Raw genomic sequence first — 24,710 nt, forward strand, 5'->3', positions numbered from 1 at the left:
CAAATAAACCTCATTTGAGCTTAAAATTTAGTATAAGCTTCACACGAGTATTACCAACCAGATTTTAAACACCGATGTTTACAACACTCTTCGGATTTTATATTTATAGATTTGAGAACTTCAAACTCAACAATGGTGGTTTTTAAGGTCTTCTTCCAAATTTGATAATTATAATGGGTGTCTGATGATGTTTCAGTGCTTGAAAGTGGCGATAATATTAATGGTGGCGGTGTTATTGTGGTGGTATTACTACGTGATGGAGGAACGATGGGGAGGATATTCAAAAGTAATAAAAAATAGTTGCATATTCAAAAGTCATTGAAAAAATAGCCATATTTTAACATGAAGGATAAAATTTCAACGCTTAAAAAAAGATAAAGATCAATTTTTTCAGCTTTTTACTTTTTTCAAACTCTAAACTATTGTCATTGAATTTAACTTGTTAGAATTTCGAACTTCAGTATTTCTTTGATGAACTTTAACATTTTTTTCATCAATTCAAGCATTTTTTTTGTGAACTTCAGCATTTTTTTCATGAAGCCTATCCTTTTTTTTTTTTTTTTTAATCCTAGCATTTTATGAACCCATGCGCAATATGTTGGAGTTTTTTCTATTTTAGTTTAGGGTAATCTTATTCAAGATTTTATATCCGCATTAAAAAATAATTAGTTTCACAAACTCTGGCTATTTTACTATAATTATAAGACCAAAAATTGTTAATGCAGGCTATTTTTTCTTTGATAGAATAAGTACTTTTTCTTTCTTTGCCACGTGATCATTTAGGGAGATCATAATAGTTTCACTCTGAATAAAAATAGAGTTTAAGTTTGGTGCACTATCGGTATATAAAATATTTTACACCATCAGTAACTTTGACCTGCTATAGCAGGATACCAAGTTTTTCTTAATTTTCTTTTCTTTACTCCTTTTTTTTTTTTTTTTGGTAAAAGAAATTAAACACTATTCTTTTCTCTTTCTTCTTCTTCTCTCTCTCTCTCTCTCTTTCTCTCTCTCTTCTCTTTACCCTCGTAAACAGTCCAACCACCATATCTGCATCTCTTTCTCCTCCTTCTAAATGCACATACAAATTCATTTTTGTCACGACCCATTTTAGGACCGCGCAGGCACCTACCTTTCCCACCTCGGTAGGCGAACCCTCTATCGAATAGCACATTAATCAAGTAAAGACAACTTGAATATTCCAAAAACTAAGTACAATTAACATAGGAAATCAATTGCCTAATAAACTCCAATATTGAAAATATTTACAACTGTTAATAGATAAGACTCTTTTCAAGTTCCCACAACCTAGTCTAGACTAGCACAAGAGCGACTAAATGATACAGATTACGACAGCACTATAAGACCCAATCCTCCGTCTCGGAATGGAGTAGGAGGAGGCCTCCAGATTAGGCACTGCACATCTCCGAACATGTTGCAATCAATCACCTGAAACATTCTACACCCGAAAAGGTGTAGCAAGAGCAGTATCAGTACAATCAACGAGTACTGAGTAAGTATCATAGGCCGACAATGGTTAGAGGCACATATCAGTAAAAGAAGTCACAAATAAACATGATCAGCAACTAAATCAAGTACCACCATCTATTTACTGCACAATGTGATACCAATACCCTTAACTCCTGCTAATAACCACAAACCAGATCCACAACAATATCACAACAATCATATATCATTAATACCATTCTTTTCTAGTCTACGAGCCGACTCTTCACTATGAAATCTTTAGTCTACATCCCTTAGAGGCCAAACACACCACTGATCCAATGAGCGAACCACAAGATAATCCAGCAAGTAAAAGTCACGGATAATCGAAGACAAGTACACATCATCGCCTAAGTGGCATCTCATCCCAAAAATGTCAAGTCTCAATAAATCAATCCAAATCCAACATCGCAGGTAAACACCAAATCCTCTCAAGCAAGCAATAAATGCAATGCAATGCAAGATGTATCAACGCAATCAAACTCTATCACATCTAAATTCTATGTAAGAAACCATGAATAATGATACTTATATTGACTATATTCTATTTGGGTAAAAAAAAAACCACTCTTTAATTTAGACAAAAAAAGGGTCTCAAGGGCAAAATGAAAATTTTATGGCCAAAATACCAAATTCCATACCAAAAGGTCAAAAATCATTACTTTAATGATAGGAATACTCAATTAATTCTCAAAATCATCATTTATATGAAAATCTCCAAATTTGGGTTTAAGAACCCTAACTTTGATTCATGAATTCCAACTCTAGCATGGAAGATTATTGGTTAACAAGCCTCGATATATCATTATCAAGCATAAATAGCAACATTAACATCATTTATTCACAATCTAGGAAGCCAATTCGTTTTGAGAACCTTTTCAAGAAAACCCCCATAAATCCTCTTTGATTCTATGAGTTCTATGGCCATATTAATGATTAGAAGGTGAAACTAAGTAAGTGTGAGGTTAAGAACTTTACCTTAGGATGAAATTCACCTTTCTACCTTCAAAGTCGCGTCTTCTATGCCTTAGAACGAACTTAGAATAGATGGGAAATATTTAAGGGTTTATGAAATAAAAAGGGTATTCTGGTACAGTTATGCCGCTACAGCGGCCATCGTGCCACCCCAACAGTACCGCACCAACGATGCTCAGACCGCTATGGCGGTCTAGCTAGAATTCAACTTTCCGCTGCAGCAGTCCTGGTGCCGCTACAGCGGGCACCAGACACCAGAAATTTTTCCCAAGTTTCACCATTTGATCCTATTTCCCAACTAGTTCCCGAGGCCATCTACTCACACACCATATACATAGACACACATAAGATCACGCTATGAACGCGTCCGTGTCCTCGGAATTCCCAACGGATCTCTCGTTGACCGAGTCAAATTTGGGTCAACTCGTTTTCACTTTAAGCCTATATTTCACAAAAGTTGCCCGAATCCCGATCTAGACATCTCGGGAAGCGTGCCAACGGTTCCTTCGGGTCAAAATGAGCTAATCACTGCTCGAGAAAGGGCGTAAATACTAAAAAGGCTATAACAACCAAACGGATCGTTACATCTGATACCAATTAAACAATCGCTCGTCCTCGAGCGAAGAACGATAGTAGGACAAGCTTATGGTAACCAAGGAAATCATATCACAGAGCAAACCCAAATCACAACTCGTTCGCACTTAGCCAAAAGACCCAATTACCATACCTCTAAAAGAAACACGAATCTCGTATACATAAATCAAATGGCACGAACCTTTAGACATAACTAAATCATAAAACACTCAGAATTGGTAAGATATTCCGAGCTAGCTAATCCTTTTGATTCACCCTTTTTCTAAGTCGTTCCTTGAATCATAATTTCTTAGAAGTACACAATACACACCGAAACTTACTCTTCCCAAAAGAGAATCCTAAATCTTCCAGAAACTCTAAGCTATTTCATTGCAACTTATCTTCCACGTAGCCAACTTGGTCAGTCCTAAGTCTTCTTAACTCCTCAAATCACCTATCTAGGAACTTACCATCGAGTACCGCATAGAGCAAGATCTGCCAACATCCAATGATCAGAACGGAGCCTTATCACAATCCATGAATCTCTCCGAAGCACAACCATTATCATTACAAATCATTGTACTAACCGAAAGGCTGACACTGGTGAGATACCATAAGGACTACTAATAACAAACCTCAGAAATCAGGAGTCCCTTATCACATCCATTAAACTAATTTACTTGGAACCCATAAGTTCTCTTGGAGTTACAACCTCGATTTAACCATTTCCATTCAAACCATAATGAATGATGGGTGTAAATTATTCATGTAATTTTATACATAAAAAAATAAGTTTTAAAATAAAACATGAATAATTATATCTTATTCTCGCATATTTTCTGACAGAATCTTGCATGAAAAAGAATATCTCGGAAGAATGAAAAATAAGCAAATGCCAAAGAGATAAGAAAATATTTCATGGGTGCAACCACAAGTCCATGTTCACAACCGTGAAATTTCACATGTGGGAATTACATAAAGACAACATTGGGAGAAGTAAAATCCACGGGTGTGATCGCCACTTTCATACTCACACCCATCAAGTGTTGAAATCTAGGGGTGTGACCACCACTTTCATCTTCACACTCATTAAGTGTTAGCATCAAGAAAGGAGTTGTATAATCCACGGGTGTGACCACCACTTTCATACTCACACCCGTCAAGTATTGAAATCCACGGGTATGACCACCACTTTCATAGCACCTGTCAAATGACCACCACTTTCATAGTCACACCTGTCAAGTATTGGCATCGAGAAAGAAGTTGTATAATCCACGGGTCTGACCACCACTTTCATACTCACACCCGTCAAGTGTTGAAATCCACGGCTGTGACCGCCACTTTCATACTCACACTCATCAAGTAAGGTCACGGATGTAAGCACTACTTCAAGGTCGAAGGGGGAGACACTATACTTTCCTATAAATAGAGGCATCACTTTTCTTAGAAGATATCTAATCCAATCCCTGAAAACGACATAAGAAATAGTCTTTGCTCTATTTTCTCTTCTTTTTATTTTATATTTGTAGGAGTAGTATTTTATTTTTAATTTCTTTCTTACATACTCCTTAATGGAGTAGTTTCTTTTTGTTGGGATATTTGAAGAAGCTTGATATGATGTTATAATAATTATCTTTACTTTAATTTTTGCACGTCTTGATATTCAAATCTTTGATCTTGCTTCTTTTAGTCCCAATTCTCACAGAGGGATTAATTCAAGCTAGTTTATCGGTTCAAAAATTTCAATATTAGTTCTTTTAGTCCTAATTCTCACGGAGGGGCTCAAATAAGTTTAATGATTTGAGGGGTCTCTATTTTATTTCTTTCAGTTCTAATTCTCGCGGAGGGACTGACTCAAATAAGTTTATTAATTTTAAGGGCTAATAGCAAGAGAGAGGTCTTTATTCCTCATAACAAAAATCAAGTCAAATAATTTTTTTCTATTCTTTTGTGGAATTTATTTGAATGAGATTTTATTATAATTGTACCTAGCGGATTCAACGACTCCCAACTCTTTTCTTTTTAAATTTTCTAATAAGTTGTTTGTTTTATTTTAAGTAATTTATAATTTCAAAACCCCTCCTTTCATCAATTTGATTCTCTCAAATAGTAACCAAAACAATACACATCTGTGGCTTAGGTGGTTCCAATCTCTGTGGGATGATATCTTAAACTATACTAGAATTTTACAGAGTACAAGCGAATTTTCCTATGCACTTTGGCCTCGTCAATGACCTACAATGAACGCACCATTTCAGAGTATATCGGCAACCACACAAACTGATTCCAAGATCCGAAAACCATCACATACCGCGCATAGCAAACCATAAGTTACCGCTCTCGACTCTAAAAGCTTAAACTTATCCAAATTGTTCTCATGGTACCGGATAACAAAATCTTGTGAATGCAACCTCAAATTCCTTAACATTACCCAATATGCATATGTGGTACAACCCGAATTTTCCGACACTAAGGACATATGTACTCATAAATCAATCTTTTAACTATCAACCTTTCCATTATAATACCTCAATAGCCCATAATACTTCCGGAAGGATCGAAAACCTCATAATCCCTTGCGCTAACAAGCATAATCACTTCGGACCCATAATATCCGAAGTCATTCCGTCAATGTTGTTCATAACATAAAACACTTAGCACAACACGATCCTACCTCGGAAACACTGATAGCCATAACACACTAAAAATTTCTACAAATCCTCTCTTAAACACACACTAACTCATTCACTGCAAAGTACTACGAAACTATCCAAACAGGTACCATACGAGCCACTTCATATAAACCCAACATGTCGGTTATCTGAAATCTCACTTCGCACTCAGCCACTGGTCACAACTTATTATCACTTACCCATTCCGTAAACTTACTTTCTCAAAATCACACAACAACCACAAGCTCGTCTATTCCATACTAGACAACAATACCACCATTCAAATAGATTCAAGTACTCCTAAGGGCGTACCTAATTCTTGCCACCCTTGACTAACACTAACCAATTCTCGAAGCCGCTAGATCAATTAGCACAAATCATAAGTCTTGCACACTACCGAACCAACCTTGGAGATAGAATCACACCACACACTTTACACATTGGAGTTACCTTTCAACACATCGGATTCTAAACCGACTAAACTCTAAATCCAACGAGGCACATACTTGGTCTACAATGACCCACTTTACTCTACCAAGGTTCACTTATTCCATTCCTTATTTTGAATTCCAAAATGATCCATATAGCTCGAATAAGTTTAAGCCTCATCTCTGATTCACTAAATTAGAATGTTTCCATTGTCGAACCTAAACACACCTAACCATTTAAACGACTATACCATCAACTAAACCGACAACAACACTGATAAACAACAAAACTCACCGAAGCCACACAACAAGTACAAAGGCTCTCAGCCTCAATCCGATACTGGACATAACTCCTAGCAATTGCTTAGTTACTAGAATCTCACTCTCGTAACAGTCACAAACACATTCTCATAAGCATGACAGATACCAATTATTTTCTTCTTAGTGTTCAAGAATTTTCTATCCAAATCCTCTTTATTACGACTCAATTCCAGGTACACAACAAGTACTAATACCAATACCCTTAAGAATTCGGATTCTCTATGCTCTCTCACAATATCGTCATGTTAATACTTAGAGCCTGTTTGGATGGGCTTATGTCTATAAGCTGCAAACAGCTTATAAGCTAAAAAAAATAAGTTGGGGTAGTCAAACTTATTTTTTTTGGCTTATAGGCTGTTTTCAGCTTATAAGCTGCTTTAGATAAGCTAAGTCAAATGGGGCCAATTATTTTTTTGAGCTTATTTTAAGCACAAAATGACTTTAAGCTGGCCAGCCAAATACTCAAAAAAGCTGAATACAGCTTATAAGCAACTTATAAGCCAATCCAAACGGGCTCTTACTCTCAACTTCTCTTATCTGCAGCACACAATCACTATACTCATCAAAAGTGGTAATCCCTAGCGAACTCATTCTCGTCCTCGCATATCAATACTAAAAACTTAACCATTTCGAAATCATTGTCTGCCCTAAGTTCACCTATGCCACGCACACTTATCACAAACCTTATCGAAGTTGAAACCTTCTTCCCAAGCTAGAACTGAACTAGGTCACGCATCTAAACCGAGATGACACCTCTCATACCATACCACCACATAATGTACGAGATCAAACGCATGAGAACGAGTGTTCGCCGTTTGAGAGAGGATGAAACAAGGATACATAGATACTAATTGGAATCGCCTAGATACCAATTGGACCCGCCGAGATACCAATTGGACCAAAGTAGAATGAATAGAAAGAATGAAGAGAGTTTTCCTAAAATGCCCCATAGCTTCCGGCGGATGGGTACAAACGTCTCCGTACCATTCCACGAGACTCTACTACACATTGCTTTTGTACCTAGTAGACTGGTAACCTAGGCTCTGTTACCAACTTGTCACGATCCATTTTAGGACCGTGCGGGCACCTACCTTTACCACCTCGGTAGGCGAATCCTCTATCGAATAGCAGACTAATCAAGTAAAGACAATCTGAATATTCCAAAAACTAAGTACAACTAACAGCAGAAATCAATTGCCTAATAAACTCCAATATTGAAAATATTTACAACCATTAATAGATAAGACTCTTTTCAAGCTCCCACGACCTGGTCTAGACTAGTACAAGAGCAACTAAATGATACGGATTACAACAGCACTATAAGACCCAATCCTCCGTCCCGGAATGAAGTGGGAGGAGGCCTCCAGATTAGGCATTGCGCATCTCCGAACATGTTGCAATCAATCACCCGAAACACTCTACACTCGAAAGGGTGTAGCAAGAGAAGTATCAGTACAATCAACGACTACTGAGTAAGTATCATAGACCGATAATGGTTAGAGGCACATATCAGTAAAAAAAGTCACAAATAAATATGATCAACAACTAAATCAAGTACCACCATCTATTTACCGCATAATATGACACCAATACCCTTAACTCATTCACCTCCCACTAATAACCACAAACCAGATCCACAACAATATCACAATAATTATATATCATTAATACCATTCCTTTCTAGTCTAGAAGTTGACTCTTCACTATGATATCTTTAATCTACATCCCTTAGAGACCAAACACACTACTGATCCAACGAGCGAACCACAAGATAATCCAGCCAGTAAAAGTCACGAATAATCGAAGACAAGTACACATCATCGCCTAAGTGGCATCTAATCCCAATGGTGCCAAGTCTCAATAAATCAATCTAAATCCAACATCACAAGTAAACACCAAATCTTCTCAAGCAAGCCATAAATGCAATGCAATACAAGATGTATCAACGCAATGCAAGATATATGAATGCGATGCAATGCCATGACATGCAAATGAGGTGTATACATGTACTCCGAACGGAAATATCGATGTCTCGGTAGCACAACCCAATGTGACTGGCGAAGTCTAAGTGCCACCCTTCCCAAATCTTTGCCCAATAGACAGACGGGACCCTGGCTAATTGCTCACAGGGAGAGTCTCACCTGCACCACTCTGGGGGACCCGCGGAGTCCATGCACTAACAATAATTTCAGAATAACATCGGAATCGGCCATGCAACAACGATTCCAGAATTGATCATCGGACATTGGTCATCTCACAATCACTCCTGTAAAAGAGTTTTATCAAATATCAGTTTCACACAATCAACGATTTTGGAATTGATCATGGGACATCGGCCGTGTCACATCACTCAAGTAAAAGAGTTTTATCAAATATCAGTTTCACTCAATCAACGATACCGGATCATCACCGGGTATCGGCCATGCATCATGAAGGGATGAGAATGCGTGCAATGCGTGTATCAACATCAATAATCAACTTAATATCACAACGATACCAGATCATCACCGGGTATCGGCCATGCATCATGAATGGATAAGAATGTGTGCAATGCGTGTACCAACATCAACAATCAACTCAATATCACAACGATATCGGATCATCTCTGGGTATCAGCCATGCATATGAATTGATGAGAATGTGTGAAATGTGTGTATCAACATCAACAATAAACTCAATATCACAATGATACCGGATCATCACCGGGCATCAGCCATGCATGATGAATGGATGAGAATGCGTGCAATGCGTGTATCAACATCACAAGTACCAACCGTGGGGTACACCAATAATGTATCAATATCATAATTACTAACAGTGAGCATGCCAATAATATATCCGAATCACAAATACCACAGTGGGTATGCCAACAATATATTCGAATAACAAATACTACAGTGGGTATGTCAATAATATATCAAAATCAAAACGAATATCCGAATCCAATCTCTATTACAACTCATGGCTTCAAGCCAACACAATAAAACGGTCAAACATAACACAACGGAGTGGTACGCCCCAACACACAACAAGTCAATCAATCGATACATATTATTAACACTTCTCTAAATCAGCCTATTAGCTTAGAACAAGTAATCCCACCCTACACCCACAATCATTTATCACAACTCGTTTTAGAACTCAATCATAATCGTTGGTACATTTATCCTTCTGTTTATCGATTGAATCCACTATCAATAGCATAACACACTTAGTCACATATTATGAAAAACCTCATCAAAATATACAGAAAATAGGTATCACCCACTACTCCCAAGTCACATAAAGTCCACCAATACTCACAAACATCCTAAAGAATCTACAGGCCACAAGCCCGAACATATAAATCACACAACAGTACCATCCTAGGATTCCATCCCAAATCTCCACATTCCTACACATGCATTCTCCGTTCCTTCTAATACATAAATATGGAAAACTAATCGGAGTCTACCGAAAGGGAAGCTGTAACCTACCTGGCCGTCGAACATGTGCCACGAACCCACATCTTGTTTCGTCATTCAAAGCGTCTCCAAACAATCAAACTCTATCACATATGAATTCTATGTAAGAAACCATGAATAATGATACCCATATTGACTATATTCTATTCGGGTAAAAAAAACCCACTCTTTAATTTAGACAAAAAAAGTGTCTCAAGGGCAAAACGGAAATTTTATGGCCAAAATATAAAATTCCATACCAAAAGATCAAAACCCATTACTTTAATGATAGGAATACTCAATTAATTCTCAAAATCATCATTTATATGAAAATCCCCAAATTTGGGTCTAAGAACCCTAACTTTGATTCATGAATTCCAACTCTAGCATGGAAGATTATTGGTTAACAAGCCTAGATATATCATTATCTAGCATAAATAGCAACATTAACATCATTTATTCACAGTCTAGGAAGCTAATTCGTTTTGAGAACCTTTTCAAGAAAACCCCCATAAATCCTCTTTGATTCTATGAGTTCTATGGTCATATTAACTATTAGAAGGTGAAACTAAGTGTGAGGTTAAGAACTTTACCTTAGGATGAAATTCACCTTTCTACCTTCAAAGTTGCCTCTTCTATGCCTTAGAACGAACTTAGAATAGATGGGAAATATTTAAGGGTTTATGAAATAAAAAGGGTATTCTGGTACAGTTATGCCACTATAGCGGCCATCGTGCCGCCCCATCGGTACTGCACCAGCGATGCTCAGACCGCTATGGCGGTCTAGCTAGAATTCAACTTGCCGCTGTAGCGGCAACCACACCGCTACAGCGGTGCCGCTACAACAGGCACCAGACACCAAATTTGTTTTCCAAGTTTCACCATTTGATCTGATTATCCGACTAGTGTCCGAGGCCACCTGCTCACATACCATACACATAGACACACATAAAAACACGTTATGAACGCGTCCGTGGCCTCAGAATTCCCAATGGAGCTCTCGTTGACCAAGTTAACTTTAGGTCAACTCATTTTCACTTTAAACCTATATTTCACAAAAGTTGCCCGAATCCTGATCTAGACACCTTGAGAAGCGTGCCAACGGTTCCTTGGGGTCAAAATGAGCTAATCACTGCTCGGGAAAGGGCGAAAATACTGTAAAGGCTATAACGACCAAACGGGTTGTTACAATTGTTTTGTGCATTCTTTTTTCAATCCCTGTTTAGCCCCAAAAGAGAGCAACAATTGAATTTGTACGCGGTTTAAAGGATATGTGACCAAGCTTGTTAACAAGATAAAACGAATGAATGAAAAGTAAAGAATTAATGTAAAATGGAGGAGATAGCCTGGGAGTGTAAATGATGGGTCCGAGTGAGGAAGATTATGTCTCCTTGCTTGGACTAAAAGTAGTTAAAGACGAAGCTATTGCAATTATCGAGCCTTTGCTATTACAGAAATTAAGAGAATTGATAACATGAGATGAAGATGATATGAGTATGACGATTCCCTCTAACGGGGCTGGTACACATGTAAATATAGCGCTATTTTCCTACTTTAATTAAAAGACACGAACTCCAATATGGGTAAATAGTTTCTAAAATATCGAGCACGTCTGTTGAGGGCGTGATTCTCGGAGATAAATCTGTGCAAGATAAACTTTTCATAGATTGGGACTTATCTTCTCGGAATCCCTTGGCGTGGGTTCGGTTTGTTCCTTCTGTCTCCTCGGACTGACCCTCGATAACCACACTGTATGTGCATCCGGTGAATCGAAGAGAAATTTCCAAATTCTCTCCGCACACAGATAGTCCCTTCATTTTCCGGAGTAAAGAAATGGATGCGGGAAATAGATTGAAAAGACATCGTTCTCCCCCAAGACTGTGCTCTACTTTGATTGCGTTACTGACTAACCTAAGTCCGAGCATAATTAATGTTGTGCCACTGTCTTGCCTTAGAAACGTGTGTTTTTCAGAATCCTTTGGCCTTCTGCATTCTAACGTTACTAGAAACCTTTTCAAATTCAGCTTCCTTGTTATATAAAGCCATGCACTGCATCAGTTTTTCACATTTTCTGAAAATCTTGGCTTTTGAAGCTTGTTTTCTTTTCTTCCCCTCGTTCATGATGACTTCTTCTCCATTATTGTTGACCGATACTGCCTTGCCTCTAAATTCTCCTCCTTCATCTCCTACTGAATCTTTGCCCCCACAATCTCCTATTGAACCTGGTAACATGAAAGAGCTCAAGCTTCAAGCGGCTGAAATCATCCCGGTTGGGTTCAGATTTGAGGACGAGTGCAAAATTGGCCACCACTACGATCATGTGGGGCACTTCGAATCTTTTGTCGTTGATGCCACAATTACTATGGTTAGGAGAGAGTGCCATTTAGACGACGGTGTTGAGATTTCACCTGCTGGGCAGGGTGTGTGGAATAATCACCACATCCCAGGTTATTCTCTCGTATATACTTATCTATTTGCTATCGGGTTCACGCTTCCGGTTCCTCAGGTGATCGAAGATTTGTGCCGACATTATCGAATTTTCATAGGACAAATTGCTCCTCAGATATAGCGACTCGTTTATTACATCCAATTTTTAGCCGATATGGCCGGAGTCCCATTTACCTTGGACCATTTAATCCATATCTACATTTCCCGGGTCATCTGTGGGGGCATTGTGCATCTGATCCCTCGGGGCCCTCGGGGCTTGATCCAACCCGAGGACGACTTTGATTAGGGATGGTTGCATCGGTTCGCTATGATGAGAACGGCCTAACTACAACGTGCCAACCCCAATCTTTTACCGGAGGAGTGGAATTCCGAACTAATTGTTATTGAACCCGAACTCTTACCCGGGATATTCGAATGGTTAAATGTCGTGTTAGGTGCAGCAGAACACGTAGGCCATTCTTCGAAAGATCTAGGCCCAATTGGATGGAGGGGCAAGAATCATGGTAAATCCCATTCTTTTGCCACTATTATTTAAGGTTTTTCAACCTAATTTGTTTCTTCTTGTATCAGGGCTTCCGGTGAAGAAGGCACCAATGGCAAGGGCTGCCAAAGTAAACCCTGAAGGCGTAGCCGAAGGAAGCTCTACTGGTTCAGCTAAGGCGCCGAAGAGAAGAGCCATTCCGGAAGCACCATCCAGTGGTCCGGGAATCAGTGCCAGGGTTAAATCTCGTCGGAATTAGTGCCAAGGTCAAATCCGATCGAGGATGATCCCGAATAAAAGGCTATTGTAAGTCCTCGTGACGATATTGCTCCAGCCCGAACCAAGGAGAACTTTCTCAAACCGACTTCGGGCAGAGAACGATTGGCTTAAAGCAGATTTATCAGAAATGGTGATGAGCCCAAGGTTGACGAGGTCTAGGGCACTGGAAGTTTAGGATTTTATTTTGTACAGACGTTTTGACCGACGTCAATTCTAGTTGCTTTATACGGTCGTTTTGACCGATGTCAATTTTGTTGTTCGGATGCTTAATTGAATTGAAGTTTCTGAATTGGTTCGTAGCTTGACTTGTCTTTTTCGAACTTAATTTTGCTCGGAGAGACTATTAAGCAACTCATTAGGAATACGCGAGAAATCCAAACGTCCAATCACGTCACTTTTTACTGGCACGAGGGACGCGTCGGTTTCTGATTGGCCGCCACGGAGCATGCGTCAGTCCCTGATTGGTCGTACGGGAGGCAACAAATAGGAAACGCTCCCTTCCCCTCTATAAATACTCGTTCACCCTTTCTTTTACCTATTTACCTCTTCTGGAATTTCCTCTTCTTTACTCAAATCTTCGAATATCTTCAAACCTTCAACTTATAAACCTTCAAATCAAGCTTCAGTTCTTCAAAAAACTTCAGAAGCTCTTAAAAAAACTTCAAAAACTGACCTCAAATCTTCAACAATTCCTTGTTTGTTATTCACATTTTCTGCATCCCTCTGTTTGTTTAGTTCATATTCCAACACCCAAATTTGTTCCTTCTGAAGCTGATATGGCTTCAATTTTCAGACCTTCCTTTCGTGAAAATACTCCAGCCGATTTCTCTCGTACCGTCGGTACTGCTTTCGAAGAAGATACCGAGGCAGACCCTTATGAACCTCGAGGAAGGGATGTGATGCCATTGGCATATAACTTCGACTCAGAATTTGCTCCCGAGAAGCCCCTGAAGGGAGACAATGCGAACCGAGGTTACGACGTTAGGTGTTATTGTACAGCTATCACCAAGGCGGTCCTACCAAAGGTCCGAGCCGAGTGTGGTTGGAACGTCAGTCCAATACCACCTCCTGCAGGTGAGTGGAGATGTCACCCCTCGGAGATCGTGATCCCGGGCCCCAATGAAGACATCACTACATACGTGGAGGGATATTTAAGTGTGTATACCTTCACTTTCACGTTCAATTTGAACCCGGCACTTGACGAAGTCATTCTGGACATGTGTCGGACATACCAATTGTGCCTCGGGCAGATTGGACCGAATGTATGGTGCGTAGTTACATGCATTCGATTTTTGGCTAACGAGGTCAATGCTGAATTTACTCTTGATCATTTGATCCGTCTTTACTCGCCATGTTTCTTTCGCGGGGGAATAGTAAAGCTAATGAAGCGTGAAAAGTTCCCGATCCTTTCCAGTGTTAACGATAAAGATCGGGGATGGCTGGTGCGATATATTTGTGTCAAGACCGAGCAAATTAATCCTCCGAGCCATCGTCCCTTCCCCAAAAAGTGGAACAAATGAGGTGAGTAACTTCGATGTTTAAAATTTTCTTCGGTTCATTTCCACGCATCTATTTACAATTTTTTTCTTCTATTTTATAACCAAAAAATGGGACCCCCGCTTTATTGATAACCTCGAAGAGTGGCTCGAGGAACTTATGGCCCAGTGCCCCCATGTACTACGATCTTGGAGCCATTTGTCGGCAGGCAAATGGGAAGTAAAAAATCAAGTTGAGTATTCTCGGGCTTTACGCCCCCTCCCCCCCCCCCCCCCCCCTTTTTGGCTTGTGATTTCTTTTTGTATTCGTAGTCCTGTAGCGAAATAAGACCCAACTGAGGGATCCTCTGCCCCCATCTCCCAGGGAGAGTTAGATGTTCGATCCGATGGACACCAAGAAACTCGTCGTCGAGGTGGCCCTCAGTAGAAAACGGAGCAGATCTTCACAACATTCATCTCCACGGGTCCAAAAAAGAGGAAACCCACCACGGCCCGCATTGAACCATTATATTCACTGAAGGATATGTTCGAAAAGGACAACGAGGACTTTATGATTGCCTTCCGTGTGCAATAAACTGCACCTCCTGTGGTTAGCCCTACTATGGCTGGAGTGAACCTGCTGCCTTCATAGAGCCAGTTCGAATCTCGTGCGATATTATTGCGATTGAGGACGATCAATCCGGTAAGAAAAGTGCCACTGATGCGACTAATTTACCCAGGGCTTCCTCTTTGCCATCTTTGCATGGGGAAGACCTCGACCTCGATACCATATTGGAAGAGGCTGCCCAACTGATATTGTTAGGGCTGATCTCTCGAGTTTTAACCTATCGATCCCTCAAGGTAGGAGACGGCCTATGCATATTACTGAATTGAGTTCTCGGCCCCACCTTGTAGGCACGTTTCCTAAGCCAAGTTTTTACTCGAGGAGGATGAGATCTACCGTCATTTTCGTGCCGGAGGATACGCATTTTTATCTCGCCCGGTCGGTGTAGCCAGATACCTCCGACCTTTGGTGTCCCATGAAGATCGGGAGAAGATGGATGGTGTATCGTGGCCGTGTCTCTTGAACGAGAGTATGCACGCTTCTAATCGGGTATGTACTGGTGAATTACCCGTTCATTTCCTTCCTATTTTTCATAGTAACCTGTTCTAAAATATAGGCCGTGGTGTTGCTCCACGAGGGGGTTCGAAGGCAAGAGATGAGCTGCGAAGTCAGCTTGACGATACCAGGGGTCAATTGGATACCCAGAGTCGCGAAACCTGCAAGTTCGAGACCCTTCTGCGAGAGGCTAAAAAACGGCTATCGGAGTCCCATGTTGCTTCCCTCCTTAAAGCCGAAGTCGACACCATCAAGGTTGATAATGTTTCCAGGGCCGAACTCAAGGTGGCAATAACTGAGCTTTCCCTTGCTAGGAAAGAGAGCCTCCGAGCTGGAAATAAATTGGCGGCCATGGCCGAGAAGTACACCATTCTTCAGGTGGACAAAGAAAGGCTGGTTATGGAGGCCTAGATATCTTCCTAGGCCTTCGAAGAACGGGTGGCTGCCATCTCTGACCTTAGGCGGGAGCTTAATTCTCTTAAGGCTGAATTTGAAAGGTTGATGACCGAGCGTTTTGCACAAGGCGAGGCTCTAAAAACTGCCCAAAAGGTAGCCGCTGATCAAGCCAAGGTCGCGGAAAATCTAACCACCCAATTGAACCAGTCTTTGGCAGCTCGCCTTCAGATCCAAGATCAAGCTGTTGCCGATGTCCAGGCGGCCACTGACCGTTCCATTCTGAAGGCCAAGCACATGAAATGGTTGACTCGGGTTCATACTTTTCGCGAGGTTCAGGCGCAAGGCCTTGAGGGCATTGGGGCCAAGATCGCTCAAGCCGAAGAGATGGAAGCTAAGACGAACAAGGTCGTTAACGGTGAAAGCTCCAGGGATGACCCCACGAACTCTGAAGATCTGGCCTCCTCAGAAGAGGAGTAATTCCTTTTTCTTTTTTCTTTTATTTGTGTAAAAATATGAATGATTCGGCATAGTTTGGGCCGATGTAAAATTATGAATGATTCGGCATATTTTGGGCTGATGCATATATATATATATATATATATATATATATATATATTGTGTGTGTGAGAGAGAGAGAGATTTTTTGGGTTGTTACCTCAATTCTTTTGATGCTTTGATGCTTGCACCGAATACAATGCGCATATTTTTGGACTGACAGATTGAAGTAAGGTCATTCCTACAGCAATGTGAGCTTCGTCTTATTTTTCGCTCGTGTATCGGATGTCTCCGAATTAGCACGTTGAGCATTTTAGGTCGATATTTTTTGACCTCAGAAGCACTTAGATAGTGATCAGGCTTAGTCCGGACTGTTAATGCCTCGTGGTTTATTTTCTCTTATTGTAGCGGTGAGTCCCTTACGAAAAGGGAGTAAACGAAAATATGAATAGATTGAAACTTCATAATGTTTGAACCGAAGTATTTTTCTCTTTTCAAAATCACAAATGATTACAGAACCTAAGGGCATTTATTCGGGCATGACTCATTCGGTTACAAATAATCTATCCGGGCACAACTCATTCGGTCGTTTGGCCCTTACAAAGATAACCACACAAAACCCTTCGATGCCCTTGGTTCCACATCTTACGGGGTCATATGATTTAGTCCCCAAGTGTTTTATGCTCGAAGTATGAGAAGAAAAACACTATTGTTGCTACTGGGGAGTCCCCGTTCCCCGCTCGTAGCCAGTCTTTGACATTTTTAAGTAACATGCTGCACGTTATTGCCTCATTAAAAACCTTGCCGGAAAACCCAAGTTGGGACAAAATCGGGCTAAGGGAAAAAGCGTGCAACACGTGTTTCCGAGCTAAATCTGACTATCACCGCTTCGGTTGTGTTTATTACCTGCAAGGGTTACATAACAGGTTTAAGAAATTACCAGGTTTAAGTACGTACCTTAGCACTAGTATCTCTTTAGGTGTGCCACATTCCAATTGTTCGGCACATATTGTTCGTCTATTGCCTCGAGCTGATAAGACCCTTTGTCCGTTATCCCGGTTACCTTGTATGGTCCTTCCTAATTTGGCCCGAGTTTACCTTCATTGGGGTTCTTCGTATGAAGCGTTACCTTTCAAAGGACCAACTCCCCTATTTGGAAGTGTCGAAGGTTCACCCTTTGGTTGTAGTATCAGCCCATTCGTTGTTTTTGGGCTGCTAATCGCATTAAAGCGGCTTTGCGCAATTCCTCCGTTAAATCGAGCTTTATAGCCATGGCTTCGTCATTTGATTCTCTCGTAGTATATTGGAACCTGAAGTGGGGCTCGCCTACTTCCACCGGGATTAGAGCCTCTGTGCCGTACACCAGAGAAAATGGTGTTTCCCCGGTACTCGACTTCGGTATTGTTCTGTATGCCCATAATATCTCGGGGAGAACCTCTCTCCATTTGCCTTTAGACTTATAGAGACGTTTCCTCAAGTTCTGAATGATGGTTTTGTTCGTGGACTATGCCTGTCCGTTTGCATTCGGGTGATACGGAGTTGACATTATTTTCTTTATTTTTAGTCCTTCGAGGAAATCGTTTACCTTAGTTCCTATGAATTGTCGACCATTGTCACATGTGATCTCAGCCGGTATGCCGAATCGGCAAACGATGTGGTCCCATATGAATTTGATGACCATTTTCTCTCGGATCTTTTGAAATGCCTGTGCTTCAACCCACTTAGAAAAATAGTCAGTCATAAATAATATAAAGCGAGTCTTGCCTGGTGCCGATGGCAAAGGTCCGACTATATCCATCCCCCATTTCATGAACGGCCATGGGGAAAGTACAGGATGAAGCAATTCGCCGAGCTGATGTATCATCGGGGCGTGTTTCTGGCACTGGTCACATTTGCAGACGAAGTTCTTCGCGTTCGTTTCCATATGATCCCAATGGTAACCTGCCCGGATCAACTTTCGAACCAACGATTCTGCTCCGGAATGATTGTCGCACGTTCCCTCATGTACCTCTCGCATTGCATACTCGGCTTCCCCGGGCCCTAAACATCTAGTGAGGGGGCCATAGAAATAACTTCGGTATATCTTACCGTTGACTATGCAATATCTCACTGCTTTAGTTCGTAATGCCCGTGATTCCTTCGGATCCGTTGGCAGCTTTCCATCCACTAAATAATCTACGTACTTATTTTGCCAATCCCAAGTCAAGCTTGTTGCGTTGACTTTGACTTGGTTGGCTTCTATAACTGAATTCATCACATGGACAACAACACCCGAGTTCAGTCCCTTCGATTCTACCGAAGAGCCTAAGTTTGCCAAAGTATCTACCCCGGTGTTTTGCTCCCTCGGGGTATGTTGTATCGTCTATTCTCTGAAATGATGTAGGACCAAATGAACCTTTTCGAAGTACTTCTACATTCTGTCCTCCTTTATCTCGAAAGTCCCATTAATTTGGTTCACGACCAGGAGGGAATCACATTTTGATTCAATGACTTCGGCGCCCAATCCTCGGGCTAACTCTGAACCTGCAATCAAAGCCTCGTACTCGGCTTCATTGTTAGTCAATTTCGACAATGTTCTTATAGACTGACGTATAATCTATCCAGTCAGTCTTTTTAGTACGATACCGAGCCCGAACCCCTTTATGTTGGATGCACCATCCGTATGTAAGGTCTAGACTCCTGATGTTTTACGCGAGGTTAGCAATAGTTCTTTTTCAACCTCGGGTAGCATTGCGAGCGTCAAATCTTCCACGAAGTCTACCAAGAGTTGAGACTTTATGGCTGTTTGGGGTTTGTACTCGATATCATACCCGCTATTTTCAACCTACCATTTTGCAAACCTACAGGATAATTCTGGTTTATGCATTATGTTTCTTAACGGGTAGGTAGTTATTACACATATGGGGTGATATTGAAAGTATGGTTTCAACTTTCTAGACGCACTTAACAATGCTAAAGCAAGCTTTTCCAAGTGGGGGTAACACTTCTCAGCATCCCCTAAAGTTCTACTCACATAATAGATCAAAAATTGTTGTTAGCTTTTTCCTCTCAGACCAGGACACTGGTTACCGCAACCTCGGATACGGCCAAGTATAGGTATAATGGCTCGTTGGCTCTTGGTGTGTGCAGCAAGGGCGGGCTTGACAGATATTGTTTCAATTCTTCCAAGGCTTGTTGACATTCCGGCGTCCATACGAAATCATTTTTCTTCTTAAGCAGGGAGAAGAAACGATGACTTTTATCGGAGGATCTGGAAATGAATCTTCTTATAGCCGTTATTCTCCCGATTTGTCTTTGTACGCCCTTCACATCTTCGACCGCCCTGATATCTTCGATGGCCTTTATCTTGTCCGGGTTAATTTCAATTCCTCGGTTTGACACCATGAACCCAAGAAACTTGCCCGACCCTACTCCGAAGGCACACTTCTCTGGATTCAGCTTCATGTTGTATTTGCGCAAAACATCAAAGGTTTCCTACAAATGCTTTAAATGGTCCTTTGTTTCCAGGGACTTAACTACCATGTCGTCAATATAAACTTCCATTGTTTTTCCTATCTATTCTTCGAACATTTTGTTAACTGGGCGTTGATAGGTGGCCCCGGCGTTTTTTAATTCGAAGGGCATTACGTTAGAACAATAAGTTCCATATCGAGTTATAAAAGATGTTTTCTCCTGATCCTCCAGGTTCATTCGGTTCTGATTGCACCCGAAGTATGCGTCAAGAAAACTTAACAGAGCATGTCCGGTCGTCGCATCTATCATACGATCGATATGAGGAAAAGGGAAAGAATCCTTCGGACATGCCTTATTTAAATCTTTAAAGTCAATGCACATTCTAAATTTGTTACCTTTCTTCGGTACGACGACGATGTTGGCTAACCAGTTCGGGTACTTAACTTCCCGGATGGACCTTATTTTTAACAACTTTGTTACCTCCTCTTTGACGAACGCGTGCTTGACTTCGGACATTGGCCTTCGCTTTTATTTTACCGAGGGGAAACTCTGGTCCAAGCTTAATCAATGAGTGGTTACTTCCGGTGCAATTCCTGTCATGTCTAAATGGGACCATGCAAAACAATCCGAATTAGTTTTAAGAAATTCAATTAATTTATTTTGAGCTCCGGGGTGAGTCCCGTGCCCAGGTATACCTTTCTCTCCGGGAGATGAACGAAGAGGACAACTTGTTCTAGTTCTTCTATTGTTGACTTTGTTGCATCAGATTCATCCGACAGCACAAAAGATCTTGGTATGCCGAAGTCATCTTCCTCCTCGGCCGTCGCATTCTGTGATTGCTATTTGTCCACATCTGAATTTTGAGTACGGCTTACTGTTGGATTCTTCGACGTGGTTTCTTTTGGTGTTGCTTCTTCGACTGCGAACATTTCTTTAGCAGCTGGCTGATCTCCCCGGATTATTTTTATCCCGTCTGGGGTTGAAAATTTCATCATTTGGTGTAATGTGAAAGGTACTGCTCTCATTATGTGTATCCAAGGTCTCCCGAACAAGGCATTGTACTTCATGTCTCCGTCAATAACGTAGAACTTTGCGTGTTGCACAACTCCGGCCATGTTTACAAGTAAGATAATCTCTCCTTTGGTGGTCTTACACGCCATATTGAATCCGTTCAAGACCCTGGTCGTTAGTATAATTTGATCCAACATACCAAATTGTTCGACGACCTTCCATCGGATGATATTTGCCGAGCTACCTGGATCAATTAAAATACGTTTAACCTGAGTTTTATTTATAAGTACAAAGATTACCAGGGCTGCGTTGTGAGGTTGAGTGATGCCTTCTACTTCCTCATTGCTGAACGAAATAAACCCATCCGGTACATAGTCCCTGCTCCTCTTTTCCCTCGTGTTAGAGAATTTTGTTCTCTTCATGACAAGTCCTCGGGGTATTTCAACCCCGCTAATGATCATGTTGATTACATGATGGGGTTTTTCTAGCTCAACTTTTTTGTTGCCTTCCCTATTCTTATAGTTACTCCTCTCCCGTACACTCAAGAATTCTCTGAGATTGCCATTCTTGAGTAACTGGGCTACTTCATCTCTTAACCCCCTAAAATCGTCAGTCCAATTCCCGTAGGTACCATGATAGTCACATATCAACTTCGAATCCCGCTGGGAAGTGTCAGTTCGGAGTGGCTTTGGCCACGTCGCCCCTTCTAGCTTTCCAATAGCCGCCACCGGGGCCGATGAGTCGACATTGAAATTATACTCCGACAACCTAGGGCTTTCTCCGGAATGTGAGACAGCGGTGGTGTTGGTTTTGTACTGGAGGCTCTGCTAGACGAACCTCGATCAATCCGTCTGTCTCCTTAGTTGATCCGCCTGTCACCTCGGTTCATGCTGAGATCGGGGTTACTCCTGCTTTTCTCTGACCGGAAGCCGGGCCTTATAGATGGGTATGGATGATACCTATCCCCGGGGTTGTATTCCGGTTCGAATACCTTTTTTGATCTGTCGTTCCTTGTCCAGGTTACTGGACCCGGTGGGAGCCCAAGCTGATCATCCTCTACTCTGATTTTTGATTTGTACCTATTGTGTACATCTGCCCAAGTAGTAGCACTGAATTCCAACAGATTCTCCTTCAATTTGAGAGACGCGTTGGAACTTCTCGGATTGAGTCCCTTCGTGAATGCTTGGGCAGCCTATTCATCAGGGACCGGTGGTAACAACATTCTTTCCTATTGGAATCGGGTAACGAACTCTCTGAGTCGCTCGTCATCCCTTTGAAAAATCTTGAATATGTCTGCCTTCCGTGCTTGTACCTTCCGTGCCCCTGCATGAGCTTTCACGAAGGCATCCGCCAGTAACTCAAATAAGGGGATGGAGTGTTGGGATAGTGAACAATATCACTGCATCGCCCTTTTAGTCAATGTTTCACCGAACTTCTTTAGGCTCACTGACTCGATCTCGTCATCCTCGAGATTGTTACCCGCTATAGCACATGTGTAGGAAATAATGTGCTCTTGTGGATCGGTGGTTCCATCGTACATCGGTATATCCGGCATTTTGAACCATTTCGGGATCAGCTCGGAGAAAAGGGCCTTCTCACGATGTGTTTGGTTTCTTGACTGGTGAGAATCAGAGGCGCTCCCAGGATTTGATCCACCCAGGAATTATAGTCATCCATTTTTTTCTCGTTGGAGTCTATACGTTTGGTCAAAGCTTTGAGCATTCTTATCAACTCATATGACTCCCCATTGACCGGATTGTCCTGACTATCGCCGACCTCAATTTCCCTTCGAACTTGTTCAGATACCCGATTCGGTTCTGGTGCCAACGCTTCGCTGAGATCCGTTATTAACAAGATAAAACGAATGAACGAAAAGTAAAGAATTAACGTAAAATGGAGGAGATAGCCTGTGAGTGCAAATGACGGGTCCGAGTGAGGGAAGATTATGTCTCCTTGCTCGGACTAAAATTAGTTAAAGATGAAGCTTTTGCAATTATCGAGCCTTTGCTATTAGAGAAATTAAGAGAATTGATAACATGAGATGAAGATGATATGAGTATGACAATGCTCTCTAACGGGGCTGGTACACATGCATATATAGTGCTAGTGTCCTACTCTAATTAAAAGACATGAACTCCAACGTGGGTAAATGGTTCCTAAAATATCGGGACGTCTGTTGAGGGCCTCGGAGATAAATCTGTGCTACATAAACCTTTCGCAGATTGGGACTTATCTTCTCGGACTCCCTTGGCGTGGGTTCGGTTTGCCTTCCGTCTCCTCGGACTGACCCTCAATAACCACACCGTATGTGCATTCGGTGAACCGAAGTGTCCAAGTTCTCTCCGCACACAATCCCAATTGCACTTTTCCAATTCTTGTTGGATAACTTCTTTTGTTCTATGTTTTCTAGGATTTATTGGTATTATTCCATGAAAATTAAGTGTTTTTAAGTGTTCGTGTCATTTTCCACTGTTGTATGCTCCATAGAACATGGTAAATTTCTTGGATAATTCCTCCATCTTCCGGATCTCTTTCAACCTCTTCTTCATATCAACTAATTCCTGCTTACACATTATTATTTTTATAAATGCGAATGTCGAACTAGGTTTCTTGAAACATAAAAATGATATGAATGTAATAATTTAAGAAAACTGAAAAAATAAAAAGAGGAAAATGGAAGACCTGCAACATCGTCATTTTCTGTCGCTGCCATGGCTATACCGACGAGAAGGAGAGAAGAGTGGTAGATTTAGAAAGGAGATGGTTTTAAAACTAAGAAATTATTTTGATTACCGTATAATTAGAATTCAAATAATCTTTAGGTTTTTTAAAATTTACAATTGTTATTTTTTAAAAGGCCCTAATATTACTTAAGATAATTATGATAATTATCTTTAAAGCTACCGAATGGTATAATTCTTTTAGTACACTAACGATGCACCATGGTGCACTAAACTTAAACTAATAAAATCAGGAGAAGTGACACCCTCTAAACTTAGGTGCAACTAATTTTTTATGTTGACGGCAAAGTAAAATATATTCCTTTTACTATCGTTGTGTCATAATTCCTAAAAAAATTGTATATAGTCCAAGAAATTGTTGGGTGATCGACATAAGAAAAAAGCCGGGGGTAGTATAGTAAATTGAAAGGACAGTGATTCAACATGTGGCCAAACCTTGGACACACGTAGATCATGCGGCGACCTACCGTACTTGTTCTTCTATTCAATTCAAATCAATTCATTAAAATACAAAAACATTGCCAATGTAACGAAATCTTCTTCTATATGCCCCACTTTTTCCACTCTGTCACCTTCAAGCTTCCTGTCGGTATCCGTTTCGTGGGACACGCACATTATCTCAATCTTTGACCCTTTGATAAATATAATACTTTTTTTTTAGTTTCAATTTTTTATTTGGTGTTCGATATATGCATCGACTATTACGAATTTGCATATCGTAGTGCCCATTTGAGGAAAGTGTTTCTTACTAAGAATATTTTCATACTCAAAACTCAAATCGAAACATCTTATCAACTGATGAGCAACCCCATCCGATGCACCACATTCGTTGGTAATTACTAGTTTATGATAAATTCCACCCACCTTACGTCATCACTCTAAAACAACCCACC

At 40.9% G+C, this 24,710-nt stretch overlaps 1 long non-coding RNA gene across 1 annotated transcript; it reads right to left on the reverse strand.

Moving 5' to 3' along the window:
• On the reverse strand, positions 1–23,888 carry LOC132633765 (uncharacterized). Its single transcript, XR_009579794.1, has 3 exons — positions 23,759–23,888; positions 9,952–10,022; positions 1–1,459 (listed from the first exon to the last, which is right to left on the reverse strand). It is a non-coding gene; the product is annotated as an uncharacterized LOC132633765 (long non-coding RNA).
• Between the last annotated feature and the right edge of the window lie 822 nt (positions 23,889–24,710).

The sequence above is a fragment of the Lycium barbarum genome, chromosome 3 (genome assembly GCF_019175385.1).
Source record: "Lycium barbarum isolate Lr01 chromosome 3, ASM1917538v2, whole genome shotgun sequence".
Classification (NCBI taxonomy): Eukaryota; Viridiplantae; Streptophyta; class Magnoliopsida; order Solanales; family Solanaceae; genus Lycium; species Lycium barbarum.